This window comes from Pelmatolapia mariae, linkage group LG16_19, assembly GCF_036321145.2.
Source record: "Pelmatolapia mariae isolate MD_Pm_ZW linkage group LG16_19, Pm_UMD_F_2, whole genome shotgun sequence".
In the NCBI taxonomy this organism is placed as follows: domain Eukaryota; kingdom Metazoa; phylum Chordata; class Actinopteri; order Cichliformes; family Cichlidae; genus Pelmatolapia; species Pelmatolapia mariae.
Genome location: NC_086241.1, coordinates 5,455,439 through 5,479,579, shown reverse-complemented (window position 1 = coordinate 5,479,579; position 24,141 = coordinate 5,455,439).

The window sequence follows — 24,141 nt, the reverse complement described above, 5'->3', positions numbered from 1 at the left end:
CTGCCTCACCGTGTAGACTTTTCACTATTTCAAACAGGATCATTTGCCCTTGAGCATATCTCAGGGAGTCCAGAATCCCTGACAAAATGTCATTATCTGATGCTCTAGCTGGTAGGACACAACAATATTTGCGGCTCATTTTAGAACAGGTAGAGATATAATTCAAAAAAGAAAAGAAAATGATTTGTATACTTTTTCATAAACAGACATGGTGTGTCTTTAGCATTCTTGTATTGATTACAGATTACTTGTAACAGACTGCGACAAGTGCCTCATCTCCTTCCACTGGCTAGTCCTGCTAGTGTGGCCATAATGACTGTGATTTCCTCCTAACCTTGACCAAGCAATTTACCCAGCCGGTTGTTTAGATTGCGCTGCCATATGACTCATTTTGTCATTTAGATTTGAATCCCTGTTGGCTTACAGTGCTGCAGGCTGCACTTTAATCCACCCAGAACCTTCACAATTTTTGTAATGTATCTGTGGACCAGTCAGCTTATCTCAGTCACTTATCTGTCTTATAAAAAAAAGACACCCCATTCAAGCAGCCTTATGAAAAGAAAACTGCACACATTCATGAAAAATACATAGCTGAAGTGGTTAGCAAGGCCATGTCATACAGCAACTAATACCATAATTAGTAGTGTGTACTCCTTTAAGCTCAGAATTGCAGTTTGTGAAGAAAGTTTCTGTTTAAAGTTTATTGTAAAAGTGGAGCTACACAATAAAACATCTGATGGTAATGAGAAAAACACGACCTCATTGACAAGGGAAATGAGTCCTCTGGGAAAGAGAGCAGATGTCCTGATTAAGTCCCTAAAAAAGAAAGCTCAAGTTAATTTCCCCCGTAAAAAAAACCAAACTACTTAGAAAGTGTAGCTTTTATGCAGCACCTAGCCTGAGGCAGAGAAGCAGGTAGAGAGATATACAATCAGTAAAATAATCACCATCATCTTGTATGAATTTACACTCTTTATGAAAAATGTTTACAAGCTGAGTGCTCACGTAGGTAATGTCTGGCTGTGTGCACTATTGTGAGCTGCTGATGAATAGATCTTTTATCATCATTTTAAAATGTCACAGTCTGTGAAAATGATGATAAACAACTTGAGGATAATGCTGTGAGCCCCCAAAAAATCGGTCCATATCACTTAGGAGCTCTAAATAGGAGTATGCAGCGTAGCAGAATAAAGGCATGATACTTGAAAGGCCCTTCAGAGAAGCCTTTTCAATAACTAGCACATTTTAATTTAACATAAATTTGATTTTGTTCTTTTACATGCAAACCTTTTGTGTGAAGAAAAAAGTGTAGACTCCAGAGAGGACGTGGGTCACCGCACTGTCCGGCAGGGCTAAGTGAATATTCATCTTTACGTGTATCAAGAAAAAGTGTCACCTGATTTTGCTCCAGGTTTCTTTTACAAAACTGATGCATGACAAGTCCAGACGAGTGACAGATACTATCTCCCTAACTGTCTCAGTTTGTGCGCCTCTATCTGTGTTAGCGTCTGTACTGCAGTGGTTGTGCTTTAGTGTGCCTCCTCTGTTTATTTTGTTGGCTTTTTTAGAAGCAAACCTGGATTTAAAATGGCCTCTGTCACCCCACACAACATTAAATGGAAGGCTCAGATGTCAGGTGAGACATCCCATTCAGAGAGATAAATGGATTTCCTCTACAGAGAAGAGTTTCCTGCGTGTTCACATTATGGAATCTTTGATCGGCTCAAGGGTGAATCTTGGAGAAAAGCGTGAGCTCACAAGGTGCTGCATCCCATCAGAAAACTCCTCTGAGGTGATGGCTTTCTAAGTTGTCGTGATTTAAAAACTACCATTACGCCATCAAATGACCGTTATCCTCTGCAGAACCTGTAATCTTAGCCAAAATGGCTATTTTTCCACCACATTTGTGTGATAAATTGCAAAAATACAAAACCCAAGCCACCCTATGAACAGCTTGTGCTCATGATGGAGGCATGAGCCCAAGCCATTTACAAATGTTGGCCGATCACAGGCTGAGCGGGGCAGTATCCTGCAGAATTACATTCATATCACATTCTGTAATACACTATATAATCCAGCTCATACACTGACTTTTGTTGCTGTCGCTTTCACTCACCATGTGGTCTGGTCCCATCAGTTTTGGTCTTTTCTTCTAGTTGATTTTGGACGCGAGAAACACCATCTGCAGTATAGCGATGTTTATCAAAGCCACAAATTCAGGCATCCACAGGCCCTGTGCTTGGCAGCAAAAGTTTCTCTACTCAGTCTGCAGCAGAAGAGTGAGTGCAGTAACACCACCCGTTTCTCACATTATATTATTTGTGCGCCTCTCCCTCCATCGCCTGTGTCTCCTCAGCCATTTGATTTAACTCCTTGTTTGTGTACTCGACTGTGGTGCCCATAAATATGGCTAACCGTCCAACTGAAATGACATTCAGTCGTCCTCATAAGGATCCACAGGGTAATCTGCTAATCTGTTCTTCAGTAGACATTATGAACAAACCTCATACACAAAAAAACAGAAACAAATCAGTGTGCGGCTGAATAGGCAGAACAACTAGGGTTTTTTCTTTTTTCTTTCAAATCATAACAATAGAGGTGGAGAGTGCACAGTTAGCGTAGCCAAAAGAGCCACTTAAACTTTCTATTTAAACTTAAGCTTGAAATGTAACTGAATTATAGTTTTTTAGTTGTGTTAGCATTTTAGTTGCTTAAAATGTCAAAACATTGCATCAGTTGGAAATTATGCAAATGAGTCATTTCCAAAACAAATATCCAGTGTCAGCCTTTTTTTGCATGAAAAGTGCCAAAGCTGACTACACCGACTGTATGGGTTCAGTGTGAGGACACAGGAAGTACAGGTAGGTTCATATGTATTTGGAGACTGACACAAGTTTTAGTGTTTTACCTGTTTACTAAAACGTATACCAATTATAGTTACATAATGGAAATGGACATAATGCGTAGACTCCCAGCTTTCATTTGAGGGTATCCACATTCAAATTGGATGAAGGATTTAGGAGTTTTAGCTCCTTAACATATGCCACCATCTTTGTAAAGGGACCAAAAGTAATTGGACGACTTAATTATGGTGCTATCAATTAAGCAGATAAAGGGCCTGGAGATGATCTGAGGTGTGGTGTGGTGCTTGATTTTGCTATGAACGCACAAAATGTTGTCACGGTTTGCGAGGCAAGTCGTGTGGAGATAAGAGAAGGCCCAAGATGCAGGGACTGGTTATGATGCGAGTGAGCTTCATTAACAGGAGGTGAAAACAAACAAAAGCGAGGATGGCGAGGACAGAACTAAGAAATAACCTGAAATGGGAAAACTAGTGAACAAACCTGAAACCATAATATACAGGGAGAAACACGGAATGATGAGCACAGGCAAACACACACTATATATACACACAGAGGGAAACGAGGAATGGCAAAACAGGAGGGAGGCACAGCTGATCCTAATTAACATGACGAGACAAGAGACACAGACCTTCAAAGTAAAACAGGAAATATACACTGACAGAACTCAGAGACACAATACTGACTGAGAACAGAAAAAAACCCCAAAGAACTAGAATGTCTTAACCTGAATACATAATCAGAATAAACTAGAACATAAGATCATGATAATAAACACAAAATGCTGGGTCAAATGACCCAGGACCATGACACATGTGGTCAATCGAGCTCTCCATGCAGGTGAAACAAGCCATCCTTAAGCTGTGAAAACAGAAAAAATCCATCTGAGAAATTGCTTCGATATTAGGAGTCGCAAAATCTACAGTTTGATACATCCTGAGAAAGAAAGAAAGACCTGGACGTCCACAGAGTACAACAGTGGTGGATGATCGCAGAATCATTTCCATGGTAAAGAGAAACCCTTTTCACAACAGCCAGCCAAGTGAACAACACTCTCCAGGAGGTAGGCGTATCGATGTCCAAGTCTACTGTAAAGAGAAGACTGCGTGAAAGAAAATACAGAGGGTTCACTGCAAGGTGCAAGCCACTCATAAGCCTCAAGAATAGAAAGCCGATAGAAATCTAAAAAAGCCAGCACAGTTCTGGAAAAACATTCTATGGACAGATGAAACCAAGATCAACCTCTACTAGAATGATGGCAAGAAAAAAGTATGGAGAAGGTGTCATGGTCTGCAGTGGGTGGCTGGAATTTCCATAAGGCTCCTGAACTTACCTGGGATCCGCCCCTGGGCAGGGCCTACTCCTCCAGCTCCTGCACACCTGGAGCCTATTGCAGGCAATCAACCAGAGGGATTTAAGTCACACGTTGATGTTCATTCACTGCCAGTTCCTCATCAACCCCTGTTGGTAACAGGCCTTATGCTTCAAGTTCTCGCTGTGATTTAGCTTACTAACAAGACTTTCTTGTGCTGCAGTTGCTGGATTCACTTTGGCTCACGCTCTACCTCTGGACTCAGGATACCAAGCAAACATTTTGAAAAACACTCTGTGCCTCACCTGCCTGCCCGCCTGCCCTCCTGCCATCACACTGCATCTGAAGACCCCGGATCTCAGGTCAGCCTTGTCACGCCACTCAGCTCCCCTGGATTCTCAACACTCTGTCCCCAACTGCAAGTAAGAATTGCCACTCTTACAACTTACCACTTCAGAGCTACCTCCACTACCTCTCTAACTCCACTGTCTTCTCTCTTCAGTGTGACTATTCCCTGCTCAGCGCTACTCTGCATCTCAGGCCCCGTTCCCTCGCCCTAGCCACATTTCCCAGGCCACGCCACGTCAAACTCCACGTCTCATTGTTTTTTTTTTTTTTGTTTTTTTTTGTTTTTGTCCTTGCTACGTTTCTTGCACTTAAGCCTAATACATTATTGTTACTTCATCTGCTGTCTCTGCTCTGGGTTTCTGCACCTGAGTCCTGTTCAGTACAGACCACTCGGCCCCGTGACAGTAGGTGTGGAACAGCTCGTGATCCAAAGCATAAAACATCATCTGTAAAACATGGCGGAGGCAGTGTGATGGCTTGGGCGTGCATGGCTGCCAGTGGCACTGAGACAGTGTGTTTAGTGTTTACTGATGATGTGACAAAGGACAGAAGCAGCTGAATGAGTTCTGAGGTGCTCAGAGACTTACTGGCTGCTCAAATCCAGCTAAATGCAGTCAAAATGATTGGGCAGTATTTCATAAAACAGGTGAAGCAAAGAAAAGGAATATCTTTGAATGCCCAAGTCAGTCACCTGATTCTTAACCCAACTGAGCATGCATTTCACTTGTTCAATACTAAACTTCGAACAGAAAGGCCCACAAACAGAACTGAAAGTCACTGCAATAAAATGGCTGGCAGAGCATTAAAAAGGAGGAAACCCAGCACCTGATGAGTTCAAGACTTCAGGATATCACTGGCAGCAAAGGGTTCAGCCAAGTTTTAAAAATGAACATTTTATTTTCAGGTATTTAATTTGTACAATTACTTTTGAGCACCTAAAATTAAGGCATTGTGTTTAAAAATTCTTTATTTCCTCAGATTTTTATGCAATGTTTGTTCAACCCATTAAGTTAAAGCTGAAAGTCTGCACTTCAACTGCATCTGAGTTGTTTCATTTAAAATTTGTTGTGGTTATGTACAGAACCAAAATTAGATATGGACCCAACTATATAATTAGATCTTTCACACATTTGTGGAGATGCTATAGCAAGTTACATTAAGGCTGAATAGGTTTCTTCTTTTTGGCAAACTGGGCACTGGATGCTCCCAAAAGCTCCCCAAAAAGGATCTGTGTAAACACTTTCATAGCCGTAGTCTGTCTTCAGTAGTAACTAAATTTTAGTGGGAACATATACATGACATGCCTTGATTATGTGTGATGGATCAGCTGCTTCTCTCCACAGGGTGTCAAACACCGCTGTCATGTGCGCACATGGTGTCCTTTGAAGTTTGTGCCTTGACTCACCGAAATTCACGTTACTGAGCGCCAACAGCAAACAGGCCGGTTTCAAAGAGTGAAAGGGTGGAGAGGTGGTGGTGGAAGCATAGACAGAGTTGTGCTTTTCACTTTGATTTCACTAAGTGTTTAGTTTTTACCTCTCAGCCGTAAAAGGCTAATGGGGTATCATTTTCACACTGTCTGTGGTCTCAGTGATCTTAACCTTAGTGACCTTAAAAATCTAGTGATAAATCCAGAAAGAAGTCAGTTAGGATTTTTGAGATTTCGGTGTGTATTTACTAGACAGCTGAGAGGTAGCACCGGTGGCTGCCATTATTTTTGTTTACTTAAGTTTTGCAGGGCTAACAATACCTTCTAGAGACTGGTGACCCATCCGATGTGTACCCTGCCTCTCACCCTTTAGCAGCTGGGAAACTTTCCATCCTCCCAGGTTCCTGGATGGATGGATTGATGGTTGGGTGAAAGGTTTGGAAGCCAGAGAGACTTGGATGTCTTTTGGTTTTAAATGCCTTTTTATAGTATTGAACACAAAAATGACACTTAAGGATCAGAGTGCATTAAAATCTGATGTGAGGGAAAGCTTTTTTTCCTGATATCTTTGAAAAGAAAGCTGCATTTGACACCATAGGGTTTCATGCATGGTTGCACTGTGTTGGTTCTATTGACAGGTAGAGGTTGCCTACTTCTCTAGTATATCTATACTTTATAATCACAACTTAAACCCACTATAAATCAAGTAAAAATCAGTGGAGTGTGTAAAATAAGTTATTTCTCTTATGTATTTTCTTTTTCCTTTTGGAATTATATTTAGAGTTGACAGGACTGTATGTGGCAAACTTCTAGAGCTTCTGTGATGAAGGTTAAACCCATAAGCGCTCTAGCAATGACCTTTTCAACAAGAACAGTCTGTCAGCCTGCTCCCGGGAGAGAAAATTGGGGGGGAAAAAAAGGGAAAAGTATGCAGTCTTGTTACATTCATGCACATAAGACAGTAGTACTCTCTGAATAAATTTTTCATTTAGTACCAAAACTCTTACAAAGCACTCTTTATAGGACATGTTTTTAATCATGTTAATCAAATACCAAGAAAAAAAATTGCTGTAAGACAGATCAACCCCTTTTTTAAAGGGCCTATCATCCACAGGCTGCCATGCGAAGAACATTTATAAACATAATCCCCTGCTCACTTCATGCTATTTAGCGCTGCTGATGTGTATGTGAGACAGAGCACTGAGAATCTCATTACATCCACTGTCACTTCCCTCAGGTGTTGTGAGTAACGACGCCTACCCACTGACACTGCAGAATCCATCGTTGCCGATTAAAACCGGGCCGAGGCAGAAATTGATTCCGCAGCTCCAGTTTGCGGCCAATCCTGCCTTAATTGAGTTACAGGACGGCACATCAGCATCCTGCCTCGTGGCGTCACTGATACATGAACTCGTCAGCTCGCTGAAGTTGAAATTTTCCTCTCCTTTGGCAATGAGAAGCAGAGAGGGCTCTGCCTGCTCGAGAGCTATCACAGTCGGATAGCTAATAATGTGTTGACGCACCATTGTGGGTATATTAGTTGGCACAGTGTCATTAAATTAAAATTATTGCCTCAGTGTAATCCAAATGATGAATGAGGTTTTTATTATTAGTTGTCATTTTAATACTATTAACTCAGATGAATAATTCATTACTGTGGGAAGATGTAAATATACTGAGACAAACTCGATTCCCTCTGACATGTCTGTCATTTTGGAATAATTTTTACTTTTTTACAATATTAATAAAGTACAGTTTGCCTTTGTGTGAGCTTTGCCCAGCTTAAATGAAGCCACATCGCATTGCCTTTCCAGTTACCATCTACTTAAACTTAAACTACTTAATTAGGAATGCAATTTCATTAGAGGATAAACCACTGCAAATCTCCCTTTTAAGCTGGTGGATAGAAACAAGGCATGGAAATATATATGCTTAAAATATGCTATAAATTACACAAAAACTAGCCAAATAATGCTGCTTTTTCCTTTTCGATATTACAAATGTTTGAATGCTGTGCTCTCATATTATTTTCTCTATCATAACCTCACAGAATAGTGTCAGCAAACTAAATGTACTCTATATAATGTGAGTCATGTATGCCTCTGACAGCAGCTCACATTCATGGTGAAGGCTTCTCTCTTATTCATCCATATGTCTATTTCCTTAGCTGCTTACCCAGCTTAGGGTCACAGGGCAACTGGAGCCTATCCCACCTGTCACAGAGAGGCAAGGTAGAGTCTGGATGGCCCCACCACACTGTGGTCCACCTTTCTGAGTAGGCTGGTAAATATTTTACTTTACACAAAAAAGTGTTCTAAACTCATTCAAGCAAGCGTTAGGGGGCCACCGACATCTGGATGTGCAGTTCAGCAACAGGATGAACCAGAGCTATTTATTTAAAGATTTGTGTTCCTCACAGGACAACCACTGCAAAACATATTTTATAGAATACAATACATATCTGTAGTTTAAACTGTATAAAGTATTTAAAGTGAGCTCTGCCTTAAACATCTGCAGCAGTAATACTGCAGAAAGGGTACTTTTACTTTGGATAATTTATGTATAATTTCCAGTAATACAGTTTTATGTGCACAAAGATACTTTCACAGGGTTTCATTGCTTCTTTTGCTAAAGAAATGACTCTGACAAACCCCTGCAGCACATTGTAAGCTAATGGTAAATATTTAGATGATAACTGTAGAAGCAATAACATTTTACAATTATTCAGCCAGTAAAGAGTAAAGGATGAATAAAGATGAAGAGGAAACATTATGCAGCAAGAGTCTACCAGCAGGCTAACTTCAATTTGTCTTGTTAAATAGTGGAGGTGGCATCATCTCTGCTTATCTCTCTATAATGTTACCAAATGCCAGTGAATTTCTGTGTATGTAGGCTGCAACATGACGCTGACAATTATTATCAGTTATCACAATAAATAAAATTGTCATTTTGTCGCAACTTTGACCCACCTTTGAAGAGAGGAACTGTCTGCAAGTGGTCACGGACCTGGTGCCTGTGCTCTTAGTTGAGCTGTGTGATAAGACTAAAATCTCATAGTAGTTTATATAACAGTTTATAATATTTTTTTAATATTTAAATTAAATAACTGAAAAAGAAGTAAACCTGGCTGTTACATGGTGTTATCCATAGTGACATGTTCTAGATGGCTTCATGCAGTCCCCATGACTCAACAGCTTCCCTGAGGCTGTCATTACTGCTCCTGTATAGTTGTCAGGAAAATAGCCTGTCTGAAAACATCGACTGCAGAGTGTCCAGTTTCTAATGAAGTGCCCGTTAAGCTCATACAGAGATGTGTTGTTTGGCTCATTCACATATCTGTTTCTAACTTGCAGATTTCTTTCATTACTTTGGCCCAACATTCATAATATGAACAAGTCTGTATCGTTTTATATGTGTTGTTTGCACAGAACAGTTTCCATGTCCATGCTACAGATGTAAAGTAGCTCCTCATTTAGCAACAAGCTCCTTGTTGCTAAATGAAATGGTCCTTCTGTGGTGACTACTGCAAACTGTTATCTAAAGCCATGAAAAAATACTGCAGTAAAAAGTGTGTTTAGCAACAGCACAAAATAAATGACATTTTTTAACATTGTGCTCCAATATATCTCGTCATATCGCACAGCTCTACCTCTAAGCAACCATTTCAGAGGCAAAACGATTACAGGTTCATTGCACAAGGTCACAGTATTTTTTTTAACTTTGTAAAAAAGTAGCTTTTCTGGTGCTAAACCACAACCAGGTTATGGTGTAGTGTAAAATGCACAACTTTACAATGTTACACACATTACAAAATTTCCATCTGGCTTCCAGGGTGTCAAGGTCAGATAATCTTAAAGTTACAAGGCCAGAGCACATTATATGTTTCATGGACCTCATTGCTCTTATTTACCAATTCTTTAGATGTTGTTGAACTTTAAGCCTTGATAAAAGCTTTTACTAATAGCTTATTTACTGGGGGAGGAAAATCCCTATTCAACATACCAGACAAAAAGCATCAGCTAAAAAGAAGCTGCATGTCAGGCTGTTCCTGCACACATCAACAATCACAGAAATATTCATTTTAAGATAAAACTCCACATTATTAAAGGCACAAAGTGAGTCATGGTCAAGAAAATAAAACGAAGAAGTCAAAAGGGTTTTTTGAATGTACCCTGAATGTAAAAATATTTTTTCCTTTAACCTGGTGTCGACCTGGTTTTGTTTTCCCACTGGATAGCAGCTTGGCTAAAGGAAAGCCAAAGGGCTTGGGTTAATCCTTAGTGCCACTGGGAGAGTGTGAAGTGGGTGTTAGCCAGCAAACTGCAGGCCGTCTGCATCTCATACTGGATGCCAACAACTGGCCCCATGAGCAGCATATCAACTCTCTGTTCCAAGTTGTGCACGGCCACCGACCAGCAGGCACTGATCCCAGTTCTGTCTCTCTGTGTGTGTATTTCAGTCTTTGTGGGAAACAGACAAACACATGCACACAATGAAGGAAAAGTATGAAATATTAAGTGTGCTGTCCCTGGAGATACCACCGTATTAGAAAGATGAAAAGAATTCTGTTGCAAATGGGCAACTGCTTTCAGTTAAACATGTTTGCAAAAGCTGACTGAAAAAAAAAGTGTAAAAAAAAAATCAAATGGTGCTTTGCATCACATTCTCACGATGCTATGAAATGTGAATAAGTGTGATAATATAGCAAAGCCCAGGCAGCTAATTAGCAAGAACAAAAAAACTATTCAATCAACTTCCCATTTTCAACGGCTCTTTGATGTTCTTACTTGACGGTCCTGGTGTGCTCGTCACGTCATAAAGAACAAACCTATCTGAAATGAAAATGTGCCTCTTTCATTTTGACTCTGATTTGCTTAGAATTCTGAATGCAAATACAAAGAGAGGGTTCAGTCCCATCCGTAGTGCATAGAAGGTGAAGCCAAAAGCCAAACTCAAAAAAGTAAGCTGGATATTTTGCTTTATTTTGTATCTCATCTAGTGATGGTTTGGCGATATTTTTTTCATTTTCAGTTATTAAACAGTTTATAAGACTACCATCCCCAAATATTTTCAATATTAAGGAATTGTTATAAATGTAAATTTGGTAACAAGTACAAGTGGATATTTGTCCAGAGCATTTATTTACTATTCATAATCACACTTGGCCTTCTTTTTAATATAACAACAATGATTAGCATTGGGAATTTTAAGGGATTTAATTTTTCTTTTTAATTAAAAAGGTTTAACAGCTTGTTTGGGTGTTATGATTGTTATGATTTTGCAATTTAAAAAAAAATAAAAACCCAAAAAGTGTTTCTACCACGATCTCATTATTTTCTACTGGCTATTGTTTCCACAGAATTCTGCAGCAGTTTTCAAAGTCACTCTGTGATTTTGTCCTAAGTGTAAAAATACATTGTTCTTCTTCAGGGCACACACATGCTGTCTACCTTCATAAATCAGCCAAAGTGGTCACTTTGAAGATATTCCTTATTTGCACCTTAATGGGACCTCTCCATCAAATATGCTAATCATGCTGGGAACACTAATATCCCCTGCCTGTAGCAATATATCCAAATTTTTTGTGCTAAATCTACCATCCAATTTAAAATGAAGACATATTCCATATTGGTCGTGACAATCTGCACTGCACAGAGTCTTAAGTTTATTAAAAAAAAAAAACTCCACAATAATTAATGTAAACAGCATTTCAAAACCTTTAGATAAAACCTTAAATGGTCTTGCTCCTGCTTATGGATCATCCCACGGTCAGCAAGCTTAGAAAGATCTCCCAAGTGACCTCCGAAATGCATCAACTCTGACTGTCTTTAAATCATGTAAACAGTGTGACTGTGTATGGGATGGGTTTCAAGTAACTCTTTTATTTTTCGTTTACAAAAATCTTTAGTTCTAAATGTTCTATATAAACAAAATGTATGAAAATAAAAATATGCCGTTAAAAGTACAAAAAATGCATGTAGTAGGATACATGTAGTAACTTCACTGGAATCAAGAGTTCTCAGAAGAACAATTTAGAGCCATTAGCACTCAGTCATGAACCACGTTGATCAACCACCACAGATGTCCAGATTATTCCAGGGACAATGAACACATATACTGTATGAACACATGTATAGTTTCAACAGAAAACTAAGAAGCATGATTGCTTCTACCATGTTTTTATTTCATAAACTAGATTCTTTGACAGTGGTGCTGTAGGTAGGAGGAAAGGCTACATAACACCAAATGCCATCTTCATCAGCTGTTGTCCTCTTTTGTGTGTTTACCAGTGTGGATGTCCTGTTGTTCTGTTCACCACACCATGTGGTGGTTAGGTGAAATTACTGGCTAAATTATCTGAAGGTGTGGATGTGAGTGGGTTTTTCTCTCTGTGTCAGCTTTGTGACTGACTTATGTTTGCTGATATTTTGCAGGAAACTAAATACACTGTCAGTCACACCAGTGTATGACATAGAGTACATTAAAATATAGGACTGAGACAAACCCTAACCACAGAAGCCTGACACCACAAGACACCTTCAGAGGCCTGGTGTACATGCCCCAAATTATTAGTGCTGTTTTTGGTGACATTAGAGCTGTGAGCCACTACTGCCACTGTCGTCCCATTGGAGGGCCACTTTAGTGTTCAAGTAGTATTAAAAAAAACAAACAAACAAACAAGAAAACACCCACAAATGTTTCTGAAAATGTAGTGTTTTGTTAGTTGTTGTTTTTAATTTCAAGTATTATATAACAAGACAAAACTGCATATGTAAACGTACTTTTTTTCCTCACTTTTAACTAACTGAAGCCTTTCATTGAACTACCAAATAAACACACTGGTACTCTCGTTCTGGCCGGACACGTGGCAGCACTTCTGCTATAATTTTGTTTGTATTTAACAAAATAAAAATGCAGATATAAGTGAACACATTAGTTTTTGAATCTCTCACTGAGCTAACACAGCCAGTCCCTCAACATGTTTGTACTCTCTGCTCATCTTGTCTCAATATTAAATCATTTTTTGCTTTTTAAAGAATTTATTTCAACAGTGCACTCAACAACAAACAAATCCTCTCTAACAAAAAAAGTAACTTCAAAGGCCAAATTGCATTATATTTCTTCACATCAATATACTGGCCACAAGTAGGGGTGACGTGGGCCACAAGTGGCCCCCAGGCCACGAGTTTGAGCCCTCCGCATTAGAGGAAGCAAGTTAATAGATGTCAGAATGACAGCGGAATGCACAGAAAAGCAATAATAATATCTTCATTATTGCTTTTCTGTGCATTCCTCTGCCATTGTGCGAGGTCATGTTCTCCGTAGTTAGTTCAGTAACATGATGTGAACAATTAAAAGACTTCTTAGTAACACTGGTTTCATTGTCCCAATTAGAGCCAGAATGCGCATCGCATTATTTGAGTGGGGGTTCAGATTTGAGTTGCATTAACATTAAATCAAAGCTTTGAATGAATCACTAAGTCGCATACAGTGTGATACGGATGCTTCCTCCATGGCTGACTCAGCCTGGATTGGGTTTGTTATGGCTGCCACAGTTTGTCCTAAAAGTGAGGTGCATTGCATGCCCTACATTGATTATTCTGGAATTTTGTCTCTTCCTCTCTAGCACTTCGTTTCCTTGCTAATGCTTCTTGATGAAGCTTGGCAGCTGTATCAAGGAAATGTAACCTCAAAATAGATCTCACAGCGGCTGAGCAGCATTTCATCAAGTTGAAAGGACATGGAGGAGGGGAAGGGCAGAAAGAGTTTAAAAGGGGAGGAGAGAGATTTATTTATTTACTTCATTCGTCATGTTGCTGAAGCCTGTGACAGGTAGCAAATGAGAGACGGAGCAGAGTATTGACAGCATGCATGCACAAGTCCCACCAGGAAACTCGAAGAAAAGGAAGGAAGAAGAAAAATATTAAAATGAAAAGAGGATTTAGCCCCAGGCAGATATACATCATTTATTGTGACTACTTGAACATGACAAGTATTTTGCAGCTGTAAGTGATAGCTAATAAGTAAAAAGTTCTTGCTCAAGTTTTCTTGTTGTGTTGTCTTCTTGTTCCAACATGGTGTCAGTTTTTGCAATTTCCCTAAATTCTGTCACCCCTGGAGAACATTTCCTCTCCACATTTTGTGTGTGTGATTTGTTTTCTGCGTCCCGCTGGTATTAACTGTACCCTGATTCAGGCAGCAGGGAGCAGCAGTTATTATTTCTAGCTTATCATGAGATTACTCAGTGTAGCGATGTCAGAACCAGCTATTGGGTGTCTTGTTTGATTTAATAAAAGATAGTCCTCGCAGGCGTCCAATTCCCCACGACTGAAGCGAGTCGTGTTTCTTCCTGTCCACTGGCGGCCTCTTGAGAAAGGCGTTATTGATATATGACAAGTCTGAGCACTCTCCATGCAATATAAGAGGGTTTTTTTCCCCCTGAGTAAGGTCATGTGTGAAACTGGAGGTAGAAAAATGTTTGATTGATTCTCTTAACATGCAGTACTTCTTTCCAAAGCAATACAAGAGAAAGGTATTTATCAAAAAGTGCAACCTGACAGGTTGCTGATACTCAGAGAAAGTCAGCGTGCCCAAACTCTATTTCATGTTTTGAAAAACAGTCACCTTTAAGTACATTTAATCTCTTTAACTCTACATCAGTTCTCAGTGTTACCATTAACTCATTTTAACAAGCACCTGAACCAGGCTGCTGCTTTTAGTGAGAAAGCTCTCATTCTGTCCACACAGCAGCAAACAGCAGACAGGCGATGGGTACATTTTACTTTGAAGTTACATTAATAACACCAAGTCACCATCATGTGTCATTAACAGCCATAACATCTTTATATGGTGCATAATCTGACACTTTATTTTTTACACTTGTTTATTGCACATGTTACCGGCACCAGACCTAGGGGAATCTGGACCAGCAGCAAGCGGCACACAGGCTAGAGAGCACTGCGTAGCCAAATATGAGCAAACTGTGGATTAATAGAGAGGACACCGAAGTTAGCGTCTTGCTCAGGCCGGAGCTCATTTATTTCTGCACATATACACAATACAAATCCCACTAAACCATGCATTCTTCCCATAAAATAACAGAGTTCATAAACAAAAAAAGTTACAAAAAGCATTCTCTCAAAAGCAAAATAAATACAAACTAATTCAAAATAACTTTACATACAACTTAAACAAAACACTCACGGCTAAAGCATAACAACATACCAAAATAACCCATCTCACATTCACACAACCTTTCCCCACATTCGCGCCAGATATGCTATTACTTTTGAACATGGCGTCCCCTGAACGCAACACAACATGGCGGCAGACTACTGTAAACGTTGTTTCACCAACGAAAAGCTTTCCCCTTAATACATGTACTCAGTACTGCTTGGCTAACACTAAAACAAACACTACAACACATTTTCTGAAGTCGCAGGTTGCCACCGTCATAGCATATACTTATAGTGCTATGTAGCATTATGCCGATGATACACTAATACTCATTACAACAAAATACCACAAAACAGCATCATCACAATCATCTCAAAATATAGCCGAACAGTTGTTACTCAACTTACATGACATTCAGAACCAGTTCGGTAACATAAAAGTTTGTTTGTCAGTACCTGTGGATTAATAGAGAGGACACCGAAGTTAGCGTCTTGCTCAGGCCGGAGCTCATTTATTTCTGAGCTGCGCATGCGCAGAGCCTATAGCTAGAGTCTCTCTGGTAGTTCCACAGCAGTGCAAGAGCACCATCTACTGGCATAATGAAATATAACCATGGTCTGGCAACACATAATGTCAAAATAAGTCACAATAATAAATAAAAAATAAGGGGGTAATTGGTTTTCTTACAAAAATAAACATGTAGCTTTTTCAACCTGCTACACTCTCCCCTGCTTTAAGAGATGGCTCCGGACATCTGGAACCAAACTACACACTTCATGGCGTTTGCCCAAAGTCTTTAAAGTCTAATAGTCAAAACTGTTACAGTTCCAGGAGTAATGTCAAAGGGTCTTTTGGTCACCAGTCTAACATGTCCATACTGGTGTGGGGTAATAACAGTCAGGAACAGCTGGTGGGTAAAGTGGCATGTGGCAGGGAACGCATGCAAGCATCATGTTTGCTCCAGGTCTCCAGAGCTGATATGAAGGCTGTCCCATTTGGCTATATGTAAAAACCTCTCTCGGTTTCACAGCTCTGGTTGACCTCCGTATTGGTGGCACATCCCATTCTGGTGTCTCTGGGGCAGGGTCCCTGTTATCCACACAGCTCTCCGACCCTGTGTCCTCCATAAGATCCTCGGTTGCAGGTTCCTCCTGGGTTTCCACAGTTGGGGATGAAACAACAGGCATTGGGAAATCTGCTGGTTCTGTAGATACAGCTGGTGGGACTGCACTTCCCTGCTGCACTTCCACTGATTCCATTTCGTGTCTTGTTGGCTGAAACTCAGGAGCTACAGCTCTCAGTTCACTGTGTGGTCTCGGCTGAGGCCTTTTGGGGTTAACTCTCCTCCACTGATACACAGGTATAGTTCTCAGGCTGTATGTGTATCCTTCCTCTTCATCCGAATGATCAGACTCATGTTCCACTGTTTCATTGGGGTTTGTCTCTCCCAGTCTTTGTGTTTGTCTTTTCTGACGTCCCTGCTGATCTTGCTCTACCGGCAAATCAGTCACAAGCAGCAGGAGGTTTCGATGCAGGACACGAAGGGTTTTGTCTCCTGTTTCTGATTGTACCCTATATACAGGTCCATCTCCAATCTTCTCAACAACTCTGTGAACTTTCTTTTCCCAGTAGGCACGGAGTTTGCCTGGACCACCTCGCTCAGAGAGGTTTCTGACAAGCACTCGATCTCCTGGTTGCAGTGCGATGCCTTTGATGTGCTGATCATAATGCTTTTTCCCCTTTGCAGAGGACTTTGCACTGTTTTCTGAAGCAATTTTATAGGCTTCCTGCATGCGTGCAGCCCACTTTTGTGCATACTCCTGTCTGGACTGTGACTCTTTTTCAGGTTTTAAATCAAAAAGCAGATCAACAGGCAAGCGTGGGGCTCTTCCATAAAGGAGGAAGAAAGGTGAATAGCCCGTTGCCTCATGTCTTGTGCAGTTATATGCATGGACTATATGGGGCAAATGATCCTTCCATTCTGCCTTTTTCTCCTCATGAAGAGTCCGTAGCATTTGTAGAAGTGTTCTATTTAGACGCTCAACAGGATTTCCCTGTGGGTGGTAGGGGGTTGTTCGAGAGTGGCCTATTCCTGCCAGCTGTTTTGAGTCTTTGGAAAAGGTTGTTCTCAAACTCCCGGCCTTGGTCATGATGCAGCTTTTCAGGGTACCCGAAGCGCGGGATAAAGTCAAGAAAGATTTTCTCAGCTGCTGTTTTGCCAGATTTATTCTTAGGGCAAAACGGGTAAAGTGATCCACCAAAACTAAAATGTACTCGAAGCCACCTTTACTTGGTTCTAGATGTAAATAGTCAACCGAAATGAGTTCAAAGGGGGCACTGGTTGTTATTGAGCCCATTGGCGCTCTCTCTGGGACACTTGGCTGTTTCTGTTTGATACAAGGGCACTGGCGAATGACATAGTCCTCAATTTCACGCTGCATAAAAGGCCAGTAAAACCTCTCCCTTGCTAACTGAATGACTTTGTCAGCACCAACATGTCCCATATCATCATGCAGGTGTTTCAGTACCGTTTGCTTCAGCTTACTGGGTAGAATCAGCTGTTTTCTTTGTCCAGTCTGTCTGTATAGTATTCCTTTCTCGAGTACAAGTCTGTTCCATTCATGTACTAGCCTACGTGTCTCTTGTCCTAGCTGTCTCTTATCTTTACTATTAGGACTCCATCTACTTTTTTTCAAGTTTATCACCTCACAGATAGGGGGGTCCTCCCTCTGCGCAGCCCTGATGTTTTCTGGGGTGATGACAGGGGCACCTTCAGGGGGTGTGTCATCAACACAGTGCAGTGCAGCCACCCATGGTACATCACCGTCTCTCATGGCTTTGTCTCCTTGCCAGATTGCAGAAACCACTTCTGGGGACAGTGTCTCAGTATACTCCATGAGGTGTTCCTGGAGTGGCAATGGATAGCGGGAGAGCGTGTCAGCGTCTGTGTTGGACTTGCCTGGTCTATACTTTACAGTGAAATGGAAGTCAGCTAATTCGCCCACCCACCGATGTCCCACAGCGTTTAACTTTGCTGTGCTCAAGATGTATGTGAGGGGATTATTATCTGTGTACACTGTGAAAGTGGGTGCATAGTAGAGGTAATCCCTAAATTTATCACAAATTGCCCACTTCAGGGCAAGGAATTCCAGCTTGCCAGAATGGAGATGGTAATTTTTCTCAGCAGGCGTGAGTGTTCTGGAACCATAAGCAATGACACAGAGCTTTTCCCCCTGTTGCTGATAAAGCACAGCCCCCAGGCCTTCATTTGATGCATCTGTGTGTAACACAAAGGGCAAACTGAAATCTGGGTAAGCCAGGACAGGTGGACTGGTCAACATATCCACCAGACGTGACACCACAGTACGATGTTCTGCTGTCCATCGTACTGGTGTTTTGGATGGAAGCTGACCACCATTTGTGCGCTTTAACTTGATTTTGGCTCTAATTGAGCTACATTGCAGGCTAGGATCACTGGGACTCTCAATAAGCTTAAACAGTGGTCTCGCTATTCTAGAAAAGTCCTGATTGAACGTCCTGTAATAACCTAGAAACCCTAGGAGGGCTCTGACCTCTCCCACGTTCTTTGGCTCTCTGTCTCTCAAATGTTCCACTGCTTCGAGATCTTTTGGGTCTATCTGGACACCTTCACTGGTCACCAAGCGCCCAACATACCTGACCTGACGCTTAAACAGTTCACATTTTTTGGGACGTAGCTTCACACCATGCTCTCGCAGGCGGCAAAGCACACGCCTCAGATCATCAACATGGTCATGAAAAGTCTTGGAAAAGCAAAGCACATCATCTAAATATGGTGAGCAGCACTCATCCCTCAGACCATCAAGGACCCCCTCCATGCATCTCTGAAATGCTGCTGGGGCGTTGGTAAGGCCAAATGGGAGGCGGATCCACTCGTACAACCCCCAAGGCGTGCTGAATGCAGTCAGGTGTCTTGAGCTTTCATCAACAAAGCCCTGGTGGTACGCACTACCCTGGTCGAGTATTGAAAACCATGAATAGCCCCCCAAATTATCCAGCAGGTCTTGGATGCGTGGTAGTGGGTGGCGGTCAGCAATGGTTTTACGGTTAAGGCCCCGAAAGTCAATACACAAGCGTAAGCTTTTGTCTTTCTTTCGGACACACACCACCGGAGATGAGTAGGGTGATGTGGACTTTCTGATCCAGCCGTTGTCCAGCAAATTCTGAACATATTCTTTTACCTCTTTATACAAAGGTTTGGGGACCGAATTGTAGGATGTCTGGACAGGCGTATCGTCTTTCAGATTAATTTTCAACTGCAAGCTTAGGATGCAACCAATGTCAGAGTCACTTTGGGCAAAAACATCTGACTGTTCATATAACATGTCTCTAACTACCCTTTGTTTATCCTCCGTCAGGTAGGACAAATCAACAGGTGGATGCCATCTCTGACCTTCATTGACTTCCGTCTGGTGCTTTTCGTTACCTAACTGATCTGAACACACTTTTACATTTGTATGGGCTGATGACCCGGTGTCAGCAGAGAGATACTTGACAGGTTTTACTTCAGTCACCTCTTCCAATGTACCTAAGATGGTTCTTTTGGAGAGAAAAATGTCATGTTTGGTAGGATTCTGAATGGGAATCTTAACAATTTTTGTCAACCCACTGGGGACATCTACCAAAGCTGGGAACAACTCCAAGCCCTCAGGGCAGCTGTTCTCTAGATTTGGTTGGAAGAGTCGTGGGCCACCTCTTGGCCATTCTCTGACTCTACACTTTACTTCACAAATCTGTCCTGCAGGAATCATTACACCTTTTTTTCCTGTTCTCACACTACACTCAGGATCTATTTCATCAGGGGTGGGCATCTGAAGTGCTGAAACTAGAGCATCTACTGCACTGCTGCTGACACTTAAAGCTTCTTTGAGGAGCGCAGAAAGGTCAGCCCCACCTCTCTGTTCTTTATTGGTTTTTAGGATTTCAGCTATTACATTGCTGCCTAAAATAGGACAGTTAAGGTTGTGCTGACTGATAAGCACTGGCACTTGTATGGCGACATGCCCATAGTTCACACTCTGAATTTGAAGTTCCGTGTCTGCCCAACCATCAAATGGAACATCTGTACCATTAGCGGCCGCTATTTCCAGAGGTTGGTCTGAAAGGAGGGACTCGAGTGGCTTGATCTTAATGTGGGGGATGTTTTTCTCTATCCACGCTCTTGATACCATAGTCACTTGGGCCCCTGAATCAAGCAGGATCTTAAGTGGTACTCCATTGATGGCACATGAGACCATACATCTGTTCCCAATAAGCTGTGCAGTGGGTTTCATTGGTGGTGCATGACTGGGTGCATTTGGTCTCACCACACTTGAAGATTTAGCAAAACTGGTGTGTGCTGGGGACTCCTCGGCATGTTCGGTCACTGGCAGCCCCTCTCCAGTGACCTCACCCCGTTTCCCGACACCTTACGCCGCAGGCAGCCAATAGCCCGGTGTCCTGGCTGGCCACACGCAAAGCAGTGGGGGCAGCTCACTTTGCCTTGCTGTACACAATCACCACATCTGCCCCGGCTCTCAGCTGGAGGTGTTGGAGGGTGGTTCAGGGGCGAGCAGGAGTCTCCAGGTGCCACACTATCAGTCTGGCTCACCACTTTAGTTAGCTGTCTGGTCAGTGAAGACACTTGGGCAGTCAGTTCTCTAATAGCTGCACGGTTAGCCTGTAGCTCAGTGTCAACCTTCGCTTGCTCAGTCAAGTCAGTGTTACCAAGCTGAGCGGCACTTACAGTCACAGGTCTGGTTTTAGATGTTGTACCCAGTCGCCTCAGTCTCTCAGCTTCCTCACTGGTGGACTTTGTAATCTGTTCAAGCAAAGAGTCGTCACTAACCTGCAAGTCATTAAGAAAAGGTTTGAGGTCTTGTCTCACATAGTTGTTTTTTTCATTGAACCCCTGATAAAGTGTGTGAAGAAATGTGCCCTGCACAAGCTTTTTGTCATAGTTAAAGTCTGCACCAGGCTGTCGTGACTCAAATAGTACACGCTGTTTTAACCCTATAATTCTGTACAAAAACTGCTGTGCACTCTCTTTGTCTTGCTGCTTAGCATTACTTAGCTCTTGAAAGAGTTCAGCGCTATCCTTGTCTCGAATATGAGAGCGGAGAAGTTTCTTCAAACCATCAACTGTCAAATCATCTTTGTTGGTTAACATTTCCTTGAGAGTACCAGGCTTCATTATCTTTAGCACGGTTCTGATTATTTCACACTCAGTAAACCCTTCTCGTAACCCCTCATCAATTTGTTTGCACAGACTACTGTAGGACATATCTGAGCCAAGATCTGAAATTTGTCCACCATGCAACTTGAATTCTCTGCGTGGAAACAAAGCTGCCACATCACTGAGACTCAAAACTTGGTCATATCCTCTGGACGGACGACTCACCCTGCCAGGGGAAACCCCAGCGATACTAGGCGCCGGTGACACTGAAGCTGGGATGTTGAAGTTCTTGGTGGGCGTATCAGTGTCTCTTAGCATGGATGGGGGAAAGGTGGAGATGTCTCTGTCCTGCGGTAGAATGGGCTGTGTGTGAGAGTCTGTGTTAGGGTGTGATGGTGGAGTGGAGATGTGGTCAGCTGGCATAGCCGGATGTCTGTCAGGATGTGTGGGGTCAGTGTGGGGTGAAGTAGGGCACTCCTGCTGCTGGTTAGGAATATCTTCCATCTCAAGCGGCACGGCCAGATGATCCCCAGCCCCACCGACGTCCGTTGACAGCAGGTCACTCACGATGTCGTCGAGGAGCAAGAGCTGGGCCATACCTTCATCCTCCAACGCTCTCAACTTTTCACCTCTGATGTACTCGACGATCAGGTCATACAGTTCTGGCTCACTTAAGTCATCAAGATTGCGAGTCATGCTGCCATCCTCCACTGAAGAGACAACAGTGTACAGCTGGCTCACACTCAAATCACAAAGTCTTTTCTGGATCTTTACTATCAACAACCGCCGTGGGGTAACAGTGGCCATCTTGACGTTTGGACTGTGACCTGGGCTCCCTGGATGACGCACTCAATGCAGCCTTCCCTGAGACTTTGGACACCAGTTCTGGTCGTTTGGCACACGCGTCACCACTAGACGATCCCAGACGAGCCCCCAGTTGTTACCGGCACCAGAACTAGGGGAATCTGGACCGGCAGCAAGCGGCACACAGGCTAGAGAGCACTGCGTAGCCAAATATGAGCAAACTGTGGATTAATAGAGAGGACACCGAAGTTAGCGTCTTGCTCAGGCCGGAGCTCATTTATTTCTGCACATATACACAATACAAATCCCACTAAACCATGCATTCTTCCCATAAAATAACAGAGTTCATAAACAAAAATAAAGTTACAAAAAGCATTCTCTCAAAAGCAAAATAAATACAAACTAATTCAAAATAACTTTACATACAACTTAAACAAAACACTCACGGCTAAAGCATAACAACATACCAAAATAACCCATCTCACATTCACACAACCTTTCCCCACATTATATAATATAATATATAATAATATGCTATTATTTTGAACATGGCATCCCCTGAACGCAACACAACATGGCGGCAGACTACTGTAAACGTTGTTTCACCAACGAAAAGCTTTCCCCTTAATACATGTACTCAGTACTGCTTGGCTAACACTAAAACAAACACTACAACACATTTTCTGAAGTCGCAGGTTGCCACCGTCATAGCATATACTTATAGTGCTATGTAGCATTATGCCGATGATACACTAATACTCATTACAACAAAATACCACAAAACAGCATCATCACAATCATCTCAAAATATAGCCGAACAGTTGTTACTCAACTTACATGACATTCAGAACCAGTTCGGTAACATAAAAGTTTGTTTGTCAGTACCTGTGGATTAATAGAGAGGACACCGAAGTTAGCGTCTTGCTCAGGCCGGAGCTCATTTATTTCTGAGCTGCGCATGCGCAGAGCCTATAGCTAGAGTCTCTCTGGTAGTTCCACAGCAGTGCAAGAGCACCATCTACTGGCATAATGAAATATAACCATGGTCTGGTAACACATAATGTCAAAATAAGTCACAATAATAAATAAAAAATAAGGGGGTAATTGGTTTTCTTACAAAAATAAACATGTAGCTTTTTCAACCTGCTACACACACAGTGGACATTAAATTTAGCTTTGAAATGCAACATGATTTTAAAGCTTAATCTAAAAGGCTAGCTGTTTTTTTCCCCTCACAGCAGTCATTTTGGATCCAAAGTACCTCAGCTGCCCTTTACTTGTGTGGCACATATGGATTAGTCTAGATCACAGCAAAGAAATTGACTGGTTAGCATAGCACTTTTACCTAAGCACTCAAATTGCATGCCTCATTTACAGTCATCCTTTAATAAAGCACCAACTTAGCATAATGATCTGCTGGAAGAGCAGAACAGGATTAAACAGAAATCCGAATCATAACATACATAAAACAGAAACAAAATCTCTGAGCAGCACTTCCTTCTGACACACAGATTCACTGTCTATCTCATGTTAATACAGAAATTATGTGAGCGTGACCAGTGCTGACTGGTTAGCTTATAAAATACATTATAGCTGTTACTACGTCAAATTCTCTTTGAGTTTTAGAAGTTCTTTGCAGTCACAATTTTACAAATTGCACTTTTAAAGAAGTTCTTAGTTGAAAGACAGAAGCAGTGTAGACTGCATCTTTTCACAGAAGTATACGTGCCCAGTTAAACCCTGATTTGCACCAGGTATGGTTACATTCCAGCTCTGATGCAGAGCTTGCAATGTATGAAAGTTCCAGCAGATGCACCACAGGGCATTTCAAGGCAATCCCAAACCAGAGCTAAAAATATATGCCATGCTTATTTTAGAGGGATGCCAAATCTAGCTCTCAGTCTGTATATAAAACATGGATTTAACCACTGTGATATTGTCCAGTGGTTTTGCATTTTGAAGCGTTTTGTCAAATGCAAAAGGACAGATACCTGCTGATTAGACATAATTAACACTT